The following is a 17,919-nucleotide window of genomic DNA, read 5'->3' on the forward strand; positions in this document are numbered from 1 at the left end:
GCCTTTTCTGCACAAAGAGCTAAGGCACTAGAAACTACATTTTTAATAGCTATTTAAAGTGTGACTGGAGTTTTAGTTCCTATCATGGTGAAAACTATTTTTCATTTAGTTCTCTGTTATTGGCCATGCAGGCCATAAGTCTGGTTATTGCTCATCATCTGAGATTTGTTCAAAAGTAGGTAAAAGAAGCCTCAGCCTATTTCTGAATATGTCACAGGTCAATTTTGAAGCTCTCCATGGAAGATGATTGCCAGTTCTGAGATCCTTAGAAGACAAGGCTGGGCAAACATACTAAGGCCTTTAGATAGAAATGAACAGAGCCCTCATGAACCGATCAAGGCCATTATAATGCCGAAAGCTGGCTGTACTATTGTGATAATAGTCTTTTACTTCAGATGGCAATCTGATGTTTTTCATTAAACAAAAATTCTTAATCTCAGATCAATACCCATTGTTCTGTGTTGCTTTACATCAGCTCAAAATGGATATACAGTGTAGGCTAAAGTCCAGTGGAAGTCCTAGTTTTTCATAGAACTTACTAGAAGATTTACACAGAAAATTATCACACATTTCCTGTGACAGGATGAGATTTATACTGAAAAACATGTTCAGCGTGTACTTTAAAAATAGGCTCCTAGAAAGGAGTTGGACATTTGTCTTATAATTGGGTTGCTTGCACTAGTTCAGTGATTCTGTATTGGAAACTCCAAATGTAAAACTATAACTTTTTTTAAAAAGTTGATATTTTAAAATTCTGAATTCAGTGATGCCCAAGTTATCTGGCCTCAGGGAATGATATGTGCCCCATGAAACAATGATTCAGAAAACTGAAGCTTCTATGTTCAAGTGCCAATATTGTTTATCTTTTCTTTTTTTCCTTACATTCTTTTAGTGGAAAGCTTACCAAAATATTACACGTGTCCTCTAAAGTGTCTTACACATGTCCTAGAAATAAATACCCTCTCCGTAGTTATCTATTCTCAATAAATCAGGGTCAACACGATAAACATCACTTTTGCACTATGCATTTCATCTGGCATCCGTGCTAAATTATTTTTGAGTTCTTATATCTGCTTTTTACAGGTTTTTCAGTATTTTTACTCTTGATCAGGCTGCCGGATGTCACTTCTTGATGTGTCAGAGTGCCTGCCTCCAACTCTTATCTAATTTGCTATCTCTGACTTACTGTGGCCTGGGAAACCATTTAACCAAAACCACACCCATTTGAAATGTGTCTAAAATTAGAATAAATAGGCTCTAACAGAAGTACCTGAGGGGCACTTTGCTAAATTGTGTGAGCTCGTAGAATCAGTAACATGTTTCTCCCACAACCTTTTTTTTCTTCATTTCTTTTACTTTGCACATTCTCAGCAATGTTCCCTATGAGAACACTTACGCAAAAGCCCTCAGATAGTTTATATATTTTTTGATCATCTCATTACATAAAAAAGCAGCTTTCTAATGGCTTTATTCCACAACTAACCACAAAATACAGACATTTCCACAACTGAAACAAATTATTTTATTTGATCAACACTTCTTTCTCCCAGATTGATAGGAATAGGTGACCAAGGGCCATTAAGTGAAAACTGATTCAGCATTTTGATTCATGGATGACCCTGGCCCTGCTTCTGGTGTATAATTTCTTCCACTTCTGAGTTTTGGAAATATTGGGTGGCAGGTCCAGCCAAACCATTCTGGAGAACTGGGAGGGAGGTATGTAGGCCCAGATGCTGCCTCTGAATTTAGACACACCCATCAGAAAGCTTCCGGTAAGAGGTTTCAGACTCCCTACTGATTGTAACATATGCCTTTTCTCTGTGAGCCTATAAAGTCAACAAACAGTGGATATGGGGATAGGGTATGGGTTTTGCTGTGATAGTGCTGGATAACCAAAGATTAATCATCTCTGAAGATCTCAAAGTCTAGTGGGGGTGACACCCACACCAAAATAAATTACAATGCAACATACTAAGGGCTATACAAAGGTGAATACAATACTAGGGGGTGAGGGGTGCTACCTTCATCTGCCCGGGTCAGAGGCCTAGAGTTGTAGCTGGGTTTCACAGAATGAACAAGGGAAGGAGTCCATGGGGCCATCTCCAAGGAGAAGGTTCTGATATACTCTGGTCCTGTGCTGAGCAACAGGAGTTTAATTGGCTATATTTGACTAATGTCTGAGCACTGATTTCCTGATTTCTCAGTCTCTTTAGAACTTGACAGCTGTATGATGGCTCTCACCATCATCTCCTCCTGGGAACCTGAACCGTGAGCTGGGACTGAGGGGTCATGGTGTTTCCTACTGCATGATAATTTCTAATGCAGAAGGTGGGGAGAGGGGCTAGAACCTCACAAGGAGTTTGATCTCACCTCAACCATCTATCTGTCTTACAGAAGAAACTAAGGGTGATTTCTTTCCCTTCAAGAAAGGGCATGATGATCCATGTTCTTCTCTTAGTACCTGAAGGGGAAATGAGAGAGAGAGCAGTTCTAGAGGGAAACAAGGAATCCTAAGGTCTATTTATTAAAACCTCCAGGAGGAAGCTGAAGCAAGCAACTAGTCCAAGGTCACGTAGCTGAGTAAGCAGCAGAATCAGGACTGGAACCAGATTTTTTAGTTCTGAGTCCACTGCTCTTTATGTTATTACCCCATAACAATAACAACGAGGAGGGGACAGTCTGACCTTTGCTCATGACATGAGTTGAGCTCATCCCTGTGAGATCCTAAGAGGCAGAGTATGTGTTGTTGGTGGAGAAAGGAAAGATGGTCGGGTAATGGTTTGCTTTCTAAAACATGGCATAGAGCATGTAATAATTGAAGATACAGAAATTCTGGAGACACAATATTCAAGGTCCCCTACAAAGAACCGTACGATTCCGCTGTTTACTCAATTTGGAGACACACAGAAATGTGCCCTCTTTTGTTTGGAAGTCCCCACATGATCTGGTGAGCTCTCCACCTCTGCCTCTACCCCTCCTACCTATGTGGCTCTTGTTGAACTCTAAAGACGCTCCATGAAAGAAGCGATCAAAGCAAACTATGGATCTGGACAGAAGGAACATTTAGAATTGAGGAAGTAGGAAAGAGGGCGATTTGCTACAGTTTTTACATGGGATATTTTTAGGGTGCTGTAAACTTTAGCTACAGTTTCCATTTGAAGTCTTTTACATATTGGTGTGCACATGTGTATACCTAGAATATCAAATGTTTCACAACTTAAGTATTGAGTATCCACCGCATAGCCCTGTAATAAACTTTGCTTCCATAGGCGGCTTTGCAGGTTCAGCATCGTGTTTAGAAAATTAGCTTTCACAATGGAACTTCAAACCTGCATCCTGTAGACCTCAGTTACTTAGGGTAGTCAGAAAATATCCTGTAACACCACATTTTAAAGACACCGGCTTCTCTATGATACCTTAAGCAGGGCTTGGTTTTTGAGTATGTATTATGCTGAACAAGGCTCATCTGCATAGCTGTACTGTAGCTAGCTGGCTGATCCTCATGTGACCGAACAGGTGAAGAAACCTGACTATATGCCCGCACCCCTGGAGAGCTCTGCAGACTCAAGTGGGCACGATGATGGATCTATTTCTGAGCTCTGTGTTTGAAACGTACTCATTTAAAAACTGGTAAACCGACTCTAGCTCCTTAGTTCGCCACACGAGCGCTGCTTGGTGGAGAATTAAAGCAGGGGGGAATAACGTGATCAGCCTTGAGATCTTCAAGGAGCTCTAGCATTGGAAAGAGAGAAGCATTCTTAGGTTGCCTAGCGATAAATCTGCGGATGATATCATTCTCCCGGAGGCCGGCCTCCCCCTCCGGTCCCCGCCCGGCCGGCTTCCCTCCCTACCCTCCCTTCCCCCTCCCACGCCGGGGTTCAAAGTACAGCCGCGCGGGGTGAGGGAGCCGGAGCCGGACGCGGCGCTGTCACGTGCGCCCGCACATGCCCGGGCGCACGCTGCGCGGCACGTGAGAGGGGGCGGGGCGACGCCCGCTCGCCGCTTTCCGCGCGTGCGCACTAGCCCCCACGCCCGCCGCCCACCCTCCCGCAGACGCGGACGCCCCCGGAGCTGGAGGCCGGCGGGTCCGGTGGAGGATTGCAGGGCCGAGGGCGGGGCGGCCGGGTGGGGTTGAGGACGCGCCCTCCCAACAGCTGCGACACAGTCTTCCCTGCTGAGTCCTAGCGGGCCGGCTCTAGGTAGTCATTCCTCCCAAATTAAGGCTGGCTCGGACTCCGGGCTCCTCGAACCATTCTGACACAGCAGTTTCCGAGCTGCCCTCCTGGGCGCGGGTTAGAGGAAGGTCGACAGCCTCCCGGGGAGGGCCTTGAGGCGGGGACTTGAAGCCTGGGCTGGCCGCGGCCGGGGGAAGTGAAGTGCCAGGCGCGGGGGCGGGGGTTGGGGGGAAGGAAGGTGGCGGACACGCACGGCCGCGCCGGGACTAGGGCCAGACCGCGTCCTGCCCGGGTTCCCGGGCCACGTCTTGCTGGAGAAACCCCGGGCGGTCGGTGGGACTGAGGAGAGTGCTAGACCAGATATGTGGGCAAACCAGGCTGGTGGAGGCATTGCATGTTTCGTTGGTCTGTTTTGCAAATTGAATTCCCACTGATTAAGCACTGGGGGCTTTAGCTAATTGTGATAAAATACATTGGGACTTTCCGTGCAGCGTGTACAGTAAAAAAAAGTGATTTTGTGGCACCAGTGGTGCGGTAAAGTGCATGGTGCGGTGAAGTGAAGGAAATTAATGTAGTCAGGGGCTGAGGGATGGCTTTTCTTTTTAAGTTATATTCTACAAAAAGTGATTAAATCGCACACTTACACTTTTCGAAGTGTTCGCGTTGATTTTGTAAAACTTCTAGAAACATGCATGTTTATAAATAATCTGAGTAGCGTGGAGGAATTTGGACTTCAGGATGCCCTTTAGATAACCGAGAATGCCCAGCAGTGTAACAAAAGTAGGGAAGCACCACTGCCTCCTGCAAATACGGTTTTGGTCTTGTGATGGAAAGCGATCTCCGCGTTGCCAGTAATATTTGGACAGGTCAGGTGCCAATATTTGCAAAAACATCATAGAAAGGTTGTGTACTGTCCAGTGTAAAGGGCACAGTCAGTGCCACCCTGGAGACAGACTGCTGTAAGCTAAGAGACGTTCACAAAGCACAAGATGAATTCATTGTTTGTTGCTGGCCTTTTAATGATAGGTATGCATAATGTCCGAGATGGCATAGTTAATAATATCCTGAAAGTTGAAAAAGCAAAGATAGACTTCAAACATGCACAACAAATTTATATTGAGCTCTTACTATGTGCCAGGCATCGGGGATACGGCAGTGATCCATATTGACAAATTCATCACCCATTATGGTGCTCAAAACTCGTGATCAGTATCCCTCTGCACTGGATTTTTTTTTTTTTTTTAACTTGGCACCTAACGAAAAATGCCAGGTGAAAGTAATAAATCTCTAGTGCCATCAACGCACACACCCTCCCTCCTATCCCTTTTCCCCTTCCCTCACCCCCTGGATCCACACTTGTCTGGTCTTCCAAGAGGGCAAGCTTGATCCTTACCCAGAGTATTTGTACTTGCTCATCAATCTGCCTGCAACACTCAGCCCTAGATGTTTGGATAGCTGATTCCAAACCCCCCCAATTCCCACGTTTTTATAGATGTCTGCTCAAATGCCACTTTTTGAGAGAGGCCCTCACTGAGCAGCCCAAAGACCTTATATAAAATACTAGTTCCCCCCATCATTCTTTATTTTGACTCTATTTTTTTTTCACAGCACATATCACCCCTGACATAGTGTGTGTGTATATGTACACACACACACACACACGCACACACATAATTTGCTTACTGCTTGTCTGACTCACCAGGATGAACAGGGACTTTGCTCATTGCTGTTTGTCCAATGCCAAGAATGGTACCTGGCTGGAAATAAGTAAATATTTGTCTTTTATGAAGAAACGTGTATCAATTCTCAATAAATATTAGCTGGATGAATGAATGAACATCTCTGGCAAGCACTTTAGCTTGATCATCTCACCAAAGGTCACAGCACAGTCCCTCTCAAAGTGTCCTTTTCCATATTATGTATCCATTTCCTCAACACTTACTAAGCACCTGCTATATTCCAGGTACTGCATGACATGGAGATGTCAGCAAGTGGTAAGAAGTCAAAGGCAGTTAGCATCCCATACTTGCAAATGGGAAAAGACTTAGAGTGGTTTGATTGAATTTTATTGTCACAATAAAATTATATGATATTAAAGCATTAATTGAGTCCCCCTAACAAGAGTTAATATCAATTTCATCTTATTCTAAATGATTGCAACTTACTACGTTAAAAACATTATTTACTTAAATACCTCCTTTGAAATTAAAAAATATTCTGATTATTTCTCCAACCCTTGAGTTAAAGAGAACAAGCTACAATAGCCCTGTAGAAGGAGGAAGTTTCAAAACAGGTTGTATGTCAGCTCTCAGATGGCTCCTGACCCCGTGTAGAATTGAGTGAGACCCTCCAAATTCCACCCATGATGGAATACACAACATATGTGACCAGGGCTTGAAGCTCCCAGACGCTTCAGCTCTTCACTGGCTCTGCCAGGTGTGGTAACCTTGGTCCCCTAGTGAATGAGCTTCTTCGAGGCAAGAGCCAGCATCATCATTATCAGGGTATGCTCAGTACCAAGCACAATACCTGGCACACAGTAAGCATTCAATAAATGGCTGTTGAAATCCAAACTGTCCTCTCCATTCCCACAATCATTGTCCTAGTTTCAAGCATTATCATCTCTCACCTGCATTATTGCAAGAATCTGCTGAGTGGCCTTTGTCCAGTCTTCCTTTCCCCAAGTGCCCGCCACACTGCCAGCACAATCGTGTACTAAAGAGTTGCCAGGGACTCCCCATGACAGGAAACAGGCATGAAGGCTTAAACCTTCCCTTTTCAGGGGGGCCTGGGTGGCTCAGTCGTTAGGCGTCTGCCTTCAGCTCAAGTCGTGATCCCGGGGTCCTGGGATCGAGCCCTGCATTGGGCTCCTTGCTCAGGGGGAAGCCGGCTTCTGCCACTCCCCCTGCTTGTGTTCCCACTGTCAGTGTCTCTCTCTGTCAAATAAACAAAATCTTTAAAAAAAAAAAAAAAAAAAACCTTCCCTTTTCGTTTCACCCACTTCTATCTCATCTCCTATTTCCCCCAACTAGGAATGGGCAGCCAATGCCCTAGCTGCCCTGAACTACCACAGGTCCCTGAATATGCTTTGTGCTCTCCAGTGTTTGAGTAGAATAGCCTTTATCTGGAGGCCTCCTACTCATGCTTCAAAACTCAGTTCAAATTAAATCTGCTCTGAGAAAACTTCCAAGACGATCTTAGTCAAAACTTAACCTCACCCACTCCTTTGCTTTGTGTTCTCTTAGCCCTTTCCTTAAATCTCCATTTGGGTATTTAAAATCTTATTCTACAAACGTGTATGTGCAAGAACTGATATGTGTTCTTGTTTTCTATCATTAATTGTAACTTCAAGCCACGTCCCCAAAGGCTGGTGGAAAACTGTCACTGTGAGCTCTCCTACTCCTAGGTTTTAGGATTTTACAAGGACCTGGGGTACCACAATTATGGAGGAAGAACCCCTTTATTCTCAGATTGTCCTAGATAACTGTCAGTGTCCAAGCCTGCTGCTTGGTATCCCTAGCTCCTCTGCCTCTTTCTGGGTAAGAGTCTGCCAAGGCTGGATGATCCAGACCTTTGGGGCACTGGGTCCCCATTCTCCTCTGTGTCTTTGCCACACCAAGGAACTGCAGACCTGGGAGCCCACAGGCCTTACTGCTTCTGCTTCTACTTCTTCCTCCTCCTAACATAACCTCCAGCCTGAGAGGGGGTTCTAGGGACAGGCAGTTAACCTACATGAGTGGTGTTGTTAAGTGGAAGACCATAGGGAACTATAGGGACCACAGGAAACAGGGGGTTGTAAACCCTTACAAGAGGCAGACATCACTCGGCTCCAACTAATTGTAGCCAGATGAAAATGCAGCCCAGGATCGCCAGGCCATCCAGTTTTTCCAGGAGAGGCTAAAATCTGCATTTTAAGGTAAAATCTACTTTCAAATGCTGTCAACCATTTTTAACAACTTCAAAACACTGTTCATTACAAATGAAGCATACCTGTAAAAGTCTTAGCCCGGAGAAGGTCACTTCAAGACCTCTGCTTTACAAGAGGCCTGGTGGGAGGTTTTCTTCAAGCATTTAACCCCAAACTTCCCTGATGCAGATAGCCCTGAAGGCATTCTTGAAAACAGGTGGAGGGGAAACTACAAGGAGAGCAGACACAGATTAATGTCTCAGTAAATGACCCTGTTACACTGGGACTTTCCACATTGTATTGTAATTAATTGTGTGTGTCTCCCTCACCTGGTGGCACAAACCCTGCCACTCAGGCTGGCACCACCTCCAGCCTCCGCTCGGCGCTTGGCCCTTGCTGCTGTGTGTCAGACTGTTTACTTGTTCTGAGCTCCTTCTCCAGTTTCTTTTATGACCCTCCCAGACCTCTCTCTCCCACTCACCTCAAGACCTCGGCTTGCCTCCAGACTCCTCACTCTCAGAAAAACTCCTGCTTCATCAAGAGAATTCAGCCCATTGCACATAATACCCCCAAACCCTCAACTCTTCCTGCCTTCTTCCTCCCACACCCTCGCTCCCCTTCCTACCACAGCAAAAGGAGAGGTGGCCCTCCTGCTCAGAGCCGACCCTTTCCTTTGTGTCATCCATAGTGCAGTAAAACCACCTAGGGGCGTCTGCGGGGCTCAGTTGGTTAAGCAGCCAACTCTTGATTTCAGCTCAGGTGCTGATCTCAGGGTCCTGGGATGGAGCCTCTGTTGGGCTCCACGCTCAGGGAGGAGTCCGCTTCAGGATTCTCTCTCCCTTTGCACCTCCCCCTGCTCACTTGCACGTGCTCTCTCTCTCTCTAAAATAAATAAATAAAATTTAAAAAACAAAACAAAACTATCTTTTAAAACTCCTCTATTCTGTTCATGCTATAAATCTAGATCTCTGTTAAGGGAGCTGTGTTACTACCTCACGAAGGTATTCCTGGAGCCCAGCACACCGCTAGGGACAGGGAAGATGCCCCATAAACACGTATTAAATAAATGCCTTTTTTATTGGGGGGCTGTACCATGGTTCCTAAAAAATTGTCTAGAGACATAAGACAACTGCTGACACCTGATGCTTTGTAGGTTATTAATCTAGAGAAAGTAGTTTCCCCTGACTCTGAACGCGGGCTAAATTTGGAGGAGATAATCCAGGAGGGAATGTAGCTGGCAGGCTAGGGAGTTTCTCCTGGGTCAGGTTGGTGCCATCCAGCTGTGAGTTTGCTGTATTAATACCTCCTATCTGTCTTCTCTGGTTACTGCTGGTGAGGCTGGCCTTTGGCACTTGCTGAGGGGAGCAAGGGGGAAGCCTCCATGACCAAGGTGTCACATTGCTCTCTGTCCCCTCAGGTTCCACCCAAAGACACCACTACTTCATTAGCAGATTATCTCGGGGAAAGATAATAAGCACCAAGCCTTCTCATTCCTTGTTAGGTTTCAAAACATTTTTTCTCTTCCCTTTTCCTCTAAATTTCAAACTTTTTAATTTTTTTTAATACTCTGATGGTATTTTATTTATTTTTTTAAGATTTTATTTATTTAGTTGACAGAGAGAGACACAGCGAGAGAAGGAACACAAGCAGCGGGGAGTGGGAAAGGGAGAAGCAGGCTTCCCGCCGAGCAGGGAGCCTGATGCGGGCTCGATCTCAGGACCCTGGGATCACGACCTGAGCCGAAGGCAGACGCTTAACGACTGAGCCACCCAGGCGCCCTCTGATGGTATTTTAAATCTATATAAATCATCTAACTATATTTACCTTTAATCCTACTCTCATGTTTTAAACAAGTATCTCATATCCTATTTTCTATCTTCCTTATTACCCTGCAGGCTTTCAACCTTTTCTTATTTTTGAATAATTTTTATCTGTTTAAAATTATTTTATAACTGACTTCCTTTTTATTTTAATTTTAACAAATTACTTAACCTTCTGGTTTCCTTTTGAATTTTATTTTCTTGGTCTAATCTTCCTTCAGCTTATTTTATAGCCCATGTTGTGCTTTTGTTTTATGAGTTTTTATAGTCCTCCTGGTTTAAAATCTTGCCTTACCATTTCTTCAAGATTTTCTTATTTCTCAGTTTTCAACTTTTAATTGCTTGTAAGTCTTCCAGAATCCTTTGGCACCACATTTTAATCTTTAGTCTCTCTTCCCTTTCTTTTTTTGGCACTATAACTTTTTTACCTTTTCTCTTATTTATTATCTGTCAGCCGATCTAGTTTAAATGACTTGTAAGCCACACACTGAAATTATGAAAACTTCTCTGCCCTTCCCCCCTTCCTGCTAACCATTACTCTAAGTACATAATTTTTTTTGCATTCATGCTGCTTTTTGTTTTGTTTTTTTTTATTTATTTTTTTTTATTTATTCATTTGAGACACAGAGATAGAGAGCATGAGCAGGGGAGAGGCAAAGGGAGAGGGAGAAGCAGGCTCCTCACTGAGCCAGGAGCCCGATGCGGGGCTCAATCCCAGGACCCTGGGATCATGACCTGAGCTGAAGGCAGACGCTTAACCATCTGAGCCACCCAGGCGCCCCATCATGCTGCTTTTTGGCATAGCATTCTATGCAATCTTTATTCTTATATTGTATATTTTGAAATCTATGGTTTCTAATTGTTTTAATTTCTTTTGGTTGCAAGGAACAAGCTAATTCCAGTTACCTCAGCTGATGGGCATTTTCCTGTAGGAATGAATGTGTGAAAGGGCAAGCAGAAGTCTCAGCCACTGTGTAAGCCAGGCCTCACGCCAGTCCTACATGGAGCCCCCATGGAGGAGCTAGAACTGATGTAGATTTGGGCCTCATGGGCACTAGAACGACAACAAGAAAAGTTTGGAAGCCAATGCAATATCAATGTGGGAATCTTCATTTTATACTTTATTAGTACAGGTAACCTAACTAAATCTGGATTTCGAAGATTAAAAAGAGAATCAGATGGTCATCCAGGAAGAAGAGTCAAGCCCCCCAAAAGGCCAAAAAAGGTCAAGTTCAGGTAGCTTCAGATTCCTCCCCAGCAATATTTTCTAGGGAACACAGAGGAGTTAGGTTTATACCTTTGCTGTTCGGAAATGTGGTTCATGCACCAGCAGCATGGTATCACCTGGGAACTTCTCGGAAATGCAGGACCTCGGTTGCCATTCCTGCCATTCCATATCAACTGAGTCAGAATCTGCATGTGACCAGATTTGGACGTGATTCCTATACACATTCTGAGGGAACAAAAACGTGATACAGGTTTTAAAAGCCCACCCAAGGGCCGCCTGGTGGCTCACTCAGTTAAGCGTCTGCCTTCGGCTCAGGTCATGATCCCCGGGGTCCTGGGATCGAGCCCCGCATTGGGCTCTCTGCTCGGCAGGAAGCCGGCTTCTCCCTCTCCCACTCCCCCTGCTTGTGTTCCTGCTCTCCCTATCTCTCTCTCTCTGTCAAATAAATAAATAAAATCTTAAAAAAAAAAAAAAAGCCTACCCAAGGAGCCTCTAGTGTAGAGACGACAAGTTCTCAAATCTGAAAGAATAAAGCAGTGGTTCTCTTTGACCCTTGCTTGCAACTTCCCTCGGACATTTTTCCTCCTAAGAGAGCCTGTTTGTGTAATTTCTCTGAGATTGGAGATATTGACTTGTCTGCATATTAGGACCATTTGAGAATTTTTTAAAATACTGTTGCATGGATCATACTCTTAGAGAACCTGATTGAATTGGTCTGGGATGATCGCCCATAGTCACTGGTTTTTCAGAAACTCTCAGGTCATTACAATAGGTGGCCAAGGTTGCAAGTCATTGACTCAAGGAAAAACAAGTCCAAAAACCGTCCTTGAAAGAACTACTGAAAGATGAACCCCAGACAACAAAGAAATGAATCAAAATAAAGAGCTCAGGAATGAAGAAGCTGTGGTGAGAGGTAATTATTTAATTGATTTAAGAATAAACTACAACTAAATAACTTGGAATTTTGGTTAGAGAATATCATGATTGGCCCTTTAGGAGGCAAATCTGGTATTGTCTCCCCCCTAAATTTCTATTTATGCTTGGTGCACTCTCTCACCAAATCATTATTTCCTGGGTTTTAGCTCATTAGTTCTCAGGGTTTCGCAAAAGTGATTGTTGCTCCACGTTCCTCCTTCTGCCCACCTGACTCCTGGCAGGTATCAGTGATGAATCTAGATGAAGTGTATGTGGGGATTTATCACACTGCTTTTGTATCTTTCTTAGAAGTTTGAAATGTTTTCAAAATACAAAGTAAACAAACCATCCCTTGCATGAGGTCTAGACTTAGTGATTCACATCAAAGTTAGAGTATGGAAAGAAAAAAGAGTAAATTTACGGTGAAGAAACCTGGCAAACACCACCTTAACCAAATGATTAAGACTAGTATCACCAGTGGTAAGTCATGTAGATATCATGTGCCCACTGATATGTGATGAAAAGGTTTTCTCAATCAAAATTTATAACCAGATTTAAGAATTAATGGGTATCCTTAAATATACCCTTCCTCAAATACTTTTTTTTTAATTGGGTAAATACTAGCCTTTTCATTCTATGTCTACCTAGCTTAAATAGAATCTATCTGTAGAGAAATTATGATGTGTGTTCATTTATCATTTTTATAGTCCAGAGAAATATATGACATTTGTATAAAACAGTGACTTTTCTTTTTAAGTGTAGTTCTGTTTTAATCCAAATGCCAAGATTACTGAATTAATGTCATTCATACCATTTGAATGACATTTAGGATATCTTTATTTAAAATAATATTTAAAATATTAAGGCACTTACATACTTTAAAAAATATACACATACATACTTCATGTCATTAAGAAAGGAGGAAAGAAGGAATTTTTCATTAAAAAATCTCTTTGACTTCGCCGGAATCATTCCTTCCCAGTTAGAAGGCAATAATAGGACTGTTGACTTTGGAGATTGACTATCTGGGTTCATCTTTTGGATTTAGTAGGAGTGTCTTCATCATAAGGTATTGTGCGTATTGACACACATGTATGCATTACATTTGGAGCAAACTGTGCTCACAGAGTAAAGGTCAATAAGGAGCTATACAAGCCTGGCACACAACAACAAACTTCGGAAAATATTGGTTATATCATTGTTTGTCCATTATTTTTAGATCTTGTTTGCTCAAATCAAAGAATCACTGGACTGGTGGCCCTTTGGGTAAAGTGTCTTCCCTACTCCAATCAGCTGGGACGATGAGAAAAGGTCCCATGCCCAGCACAGCTGCCCTTGTCATCAATTGCTGGGATCGGGGAAATTTTCATGAGAGGCCTTGAGCTTAGGAAGGATGGTCGGTGACACATATAACACTTTGCATTGCGCTGGGTTTCAAGCAAACTCTGATCAGAGGAGAGGGGGGATAATCCTGAATTGGGTTTTTAAATAAAGTTATTTGTTCTCCTGGGTAACGACTAAATTGTCATGATTTTAAATATGTTTAATGCTCCCCCCAAAGATATTCATGCCCTAATCCCTGAATCCTGTGAATAGGTTACCTTACATTGCACAAAGAAGCTTTGTAGATGTGATATAGTGAGAGTATCCTAGATTATCCAGGTATGCCCAATCTAATCACATGAAATAACAAAAGTGGAGAATCTTTCCTGGTTCAGTGAGAGAGAAGAGAAGAAAGAAGAAAAACGAAAGCCTTGAAGTGGGAAAGTGGCTTACCGTGTCATTGCTGGCTTTGAAAATGGAGGTGGGGGGCCATGCTAAAGGATGTGGGAAGCCTCTAGAAGTGGGGAATGGCCCTCAGCTGAAAGCCGGCAAGGAAACAGAGACTTCAGTCCTACAATCACAAGGACTTACATTCTGTCAACAACCCAAATAAGTAGGAAATGGATCCTCCCCTAGAACCTTCACAAGGGAACGCAGACCACCAACACCTTGATTTTACTGAACTTCCAACTTGCATACTAAACTTCCAACCAACAGAACTGTAAGATAATAAATTTGTGTTGTTTTAAATCATTCTGTTTTTGGTAATTTGTTATGGCAGCAGAGTTAAATGAATACAGCAGGTCTCATTGAGAAAGTAAAGTTTCAGCAAAGACTTGAAGGGAGTGAGAGAGGGAGCCATGAGGAAATCTGGAGGAAGAGCATTCCAGGTAGAGAGAACAGCAAGTGCAAGGGCCCTGAGTGAGGAGCACGTGTGAGGAACAGCAAGGAGGTCTGCATGCCTAGTAGAGAGTGAGCAAGGAGGACAATCATAGGAGATAACATCAGGTCAGGAGGGCTTGCCTTCTCTACTGTGACTGATTGTACATCCTACCCAAATTTAGAGAAAGATAACCACCTTGACCTTTTTCTGATTGAGCAGTTAGGCACAGGCCTCTCCCAACTACCCAATTCCACTTGTCTGAGTGGTCATTTGGAGCATGCTCATTGTTTGATGCTCCTCTTTTTCCTGTTGGTGAAGGCCCATTCTTGTACCTGGCTAGGAATCCCCCAGATGGCCCAATTTCAAAGAACTTGTTATCAGGCTTGATGAGTTGGCTTGCCATGGTCATGGCCACTTTGCAAGTCAGTGCGGCTCTATCCCTTTATAACCAGTAAACTCTGACACCAGCCTATGGAGACCAGGCTTCCTTTCCTGGAGAGCTGGCTGTGGGAAGAACGCTGATGTGCTGGTGTTCCTCACAGGACTGAGCATCAGTCTGCAAGACGTCTCAAATTTTTAATACTCAACTCCCCTCCTCATGGAGGGGAGCCATTCATGGCTTCAGTCATTTTAATCTTTCTGGCTGGTAGGGAATATATATTTTGGTAGAGGTAAAGGTGAATCGCTCATCTTTACACCTGTCAAGCACCAAGGCACTGTTATCAGGCACCCAAGGCTATGTTTCAGGAAACTTTTCCCTTCAGTTTTGATCTACGTCTGCAATAAACTCGATGTGATCTGTCTTAACATTAACAGTTCCTGTCCAAGGCACGTGTGGGTGGTTTGGAGTGAATGACACCCCTCTCCTCACACAGGGGAGAATATGTGCTTTCCAGCTCACACAGACAACAAAGTAATGAAACCAGAATAGGGCAAAAAAGCCTTCTAATTTCTATTTTTGAATTTTTCCCCAAAGTTTCCATTTAGGATACTCCTAATGTCTTTACATTTCTTTTTCCTTTTTCTTTCTTTCTTTTTTTTAAAGTGATCTCTACCCCCAACATGGGACTCAAACTCATGACCCTGAGATCAAGGGTTGCGTTGTCTACCAACTGAGTCAGCCAGGCACCTCATACTTATATTTCTTAATCTTGATCGTGAAGTTATATTGATTATATTGACATCCAGGGTAGTTTATCGGGTTTTATTTGATTATTAATTTGGGTATTCCCAGTACCCAGTACCATGTCTGGCATTCAGGAAGTATTTTAAAAATTCATTCATTCACCCATCACTCATTCATTCTTAAAATGAATGGCCCTTCTAAATTTTGTATGTTTCTGCTATTGGAAATAGGTAAAATTTGGTGATGCTGACAGCTTATTATGTAGTTGAGGGGGGAAAATGCATTACCTTTTATTTCATGGATTGAAAATATTTTTTTAAGATTTTATATATTTATTCATGAGAGACAGAGAGAGCTAGCAAGAGGCAGAGGGAGAAGGAGGATCCCAAAAATATTTTTGATGAAGTTTTATCTCATGACAACAATATACTCTACTTACATTATAAATTGACAACAAATTAATTAGAGAAAGTTAAGTAATTTTACAATTGAACCTAAAGGGATTAACTGATTAAACATTTTGTTGGGGGGCGGAGCAAGAAGGTGGAGGAGTAGGAGACCTGGATTTCCTCTGGTCCCAGGAATTCAGCTGGATAGGGATCAAACCATTCTGAACACCTACGAACTCAACAGGAGATCAAAGAAAGGAATAGCAACAACTCTCTCATCAGAAAAGCGACCACTTTCTGGAAGGTAGGACATGCGGAGAAGTGAATCCGAGGCGATATTCGGGAGGATAGACGGCGGGGGAGGGGCCTCCGTCGGCCGCTTCTGGCAAGTGATAGAGCCGCGGAGCACAAAATCCGAACTTTTAAAAGTCTGCTCCGCCGAGGGACATCACTCCGGTGGCTAAGCGGGGGGTGGAACCCTCCGGGACAGTGTGGTCTCAGGACCCTCAGGGTCACAGAAAGACCGGGGGTGCCTGAGTGTGGCAGAGCTCCCAGGTATCGGAGCGGGGAAGCCGGCTGCAGAGGCGGAGCCCAGGCGCGGGCTCTCAGCTCGGGGTCGCCATAAACCGTGATCCGCGGCACAGTCGGGCCCCTGCTCCTCCAGCAGGGACCCAACAAGCGGCAGATCCGGGGAGACTCCCCTTCCTCCCCCGGGAGGAGCCGCGCGGGAGCGCACCGCAGGGATCTGCTGGGTTTGGAGACTCCACCCGGGGTCGGGTGCCAGAGATAGAGGCGTGCGGTCACAGGCCGGGCGAGCACAGGGTGCGGCCGGAGACCGGGGAGACGGGAGTGACTGACGGCTTCTCTCTGGGGGCTCACTGAGGAGCGGGGCCCCGAGTTCTCGGCTCCTCCGGGGCAGAGATTGGGAGGCCGCCATTTTCACTCTCCGCCTCCAAAGCTGTGCGGAAAGCTCGCGGGGAACAAAAGCCCCGGAGAGCAAACCCGAGCAGATTACTCAGCCGGGAGGGGGCAAGGGCGGGGCAATTCCGCCTCCGGCAGAGACATTTGGAAACCACGGCAACAGGCCCCTCCCCAGAAGATCAGCGAGAACAGCCGGCCAAGACCAAGTTTACCGATCAATGAGAACGGCAGAACTCCAGCGCTGGGGGAATACTGCACATAGAATCCATGGCTTTTTTACCATGATTCTTTAGTCTTTCAAAGTTAATTTTTTTAACTTTTTTTTTTTAATTTTTCTTTTTCCCTTTCTCAACCAACATCTTATCAATCCCTTTTTAAAAAAACATTTTTATTTTTCATTTTTAGAGTCCTATTCTATCCCTTCATAGAAGTTACCCTTATTTTTGGCATATATATATATAAGTTGTTTTCTCTTCAAAATTTTGAGATACAGTTTCTTCTAACAGATCAAAATATACCCTAAACCTCTAGTGTATGGCTTTGTTCTAGTCTCCTGCCTGATCACATTCTCTCCCTTTTTTTTCTTTTTTTTTTTAAATCCTCTTCTTTCTTTTTTCAAACAACTTCTTATCAATTCCTTTTATAAGATTTTTTATATTTTTCACCTTTACAGTCATATTCCATCCCTTCATCATATCAACCCTTATTTTTGTACACATATAAGTTTTTCTTTCTTTAAAATTTTGGGAGGTGCTTTCTTCTAACAGACCAAAATACACCCAAAATCTAGTGTGTGGCACTGATCTATGCACCAGCCTGATCATATTTGATAATATTCTGGGGTTTTTTTGTTTTGTTCTGTTTTTGTTTGTTTTTATCTTTTCTTTTTCTTTTTTCTTTCTTTCCCTTTCTTTCCCCCCAGTTTCTGGTCTTTTCTGACTTGTTTAGAGTATATTTTCTGGGGATATTGTTGCTCTGTTAGCATTTTGTTCTCTCATTCATCTATTCTCTTCTGGACAAAATGACAAGATGGAAAAAATCACCTCAACACAAAGAACAAGAGGTAGTACTGACTGCCAGGGACCTACTCAATACGGACATTAGTACGATGTCAGACCTAGAGTTCAGAATCATAATTTTAAAGATACTAGCTGGGCTTGAAAAAAGCATGGAAGTTATTAGAGAAATCCTTTCTGGAGAAATAAAAGAACTAAAATCTAACCAAGTCAAAA

This window comes from Mirounga angustirostris, unplaced genomic scaffold, assembly GCF_029215605.1.
Source record: "Mirounga angustirostris isolate CCGP_5_RB_7025 unplaced genomic scaffold, mMirAng1.0.hap1 SCAF_5, whole genome shotgun sequence".
Classification (NCBI taxonomy): domain Eukaryota; kingdom Metazoa; phylum Chordata; class Mammalia; order Carnivora; family Phocidae; genus Mirounga; species Mirounga angustirostris.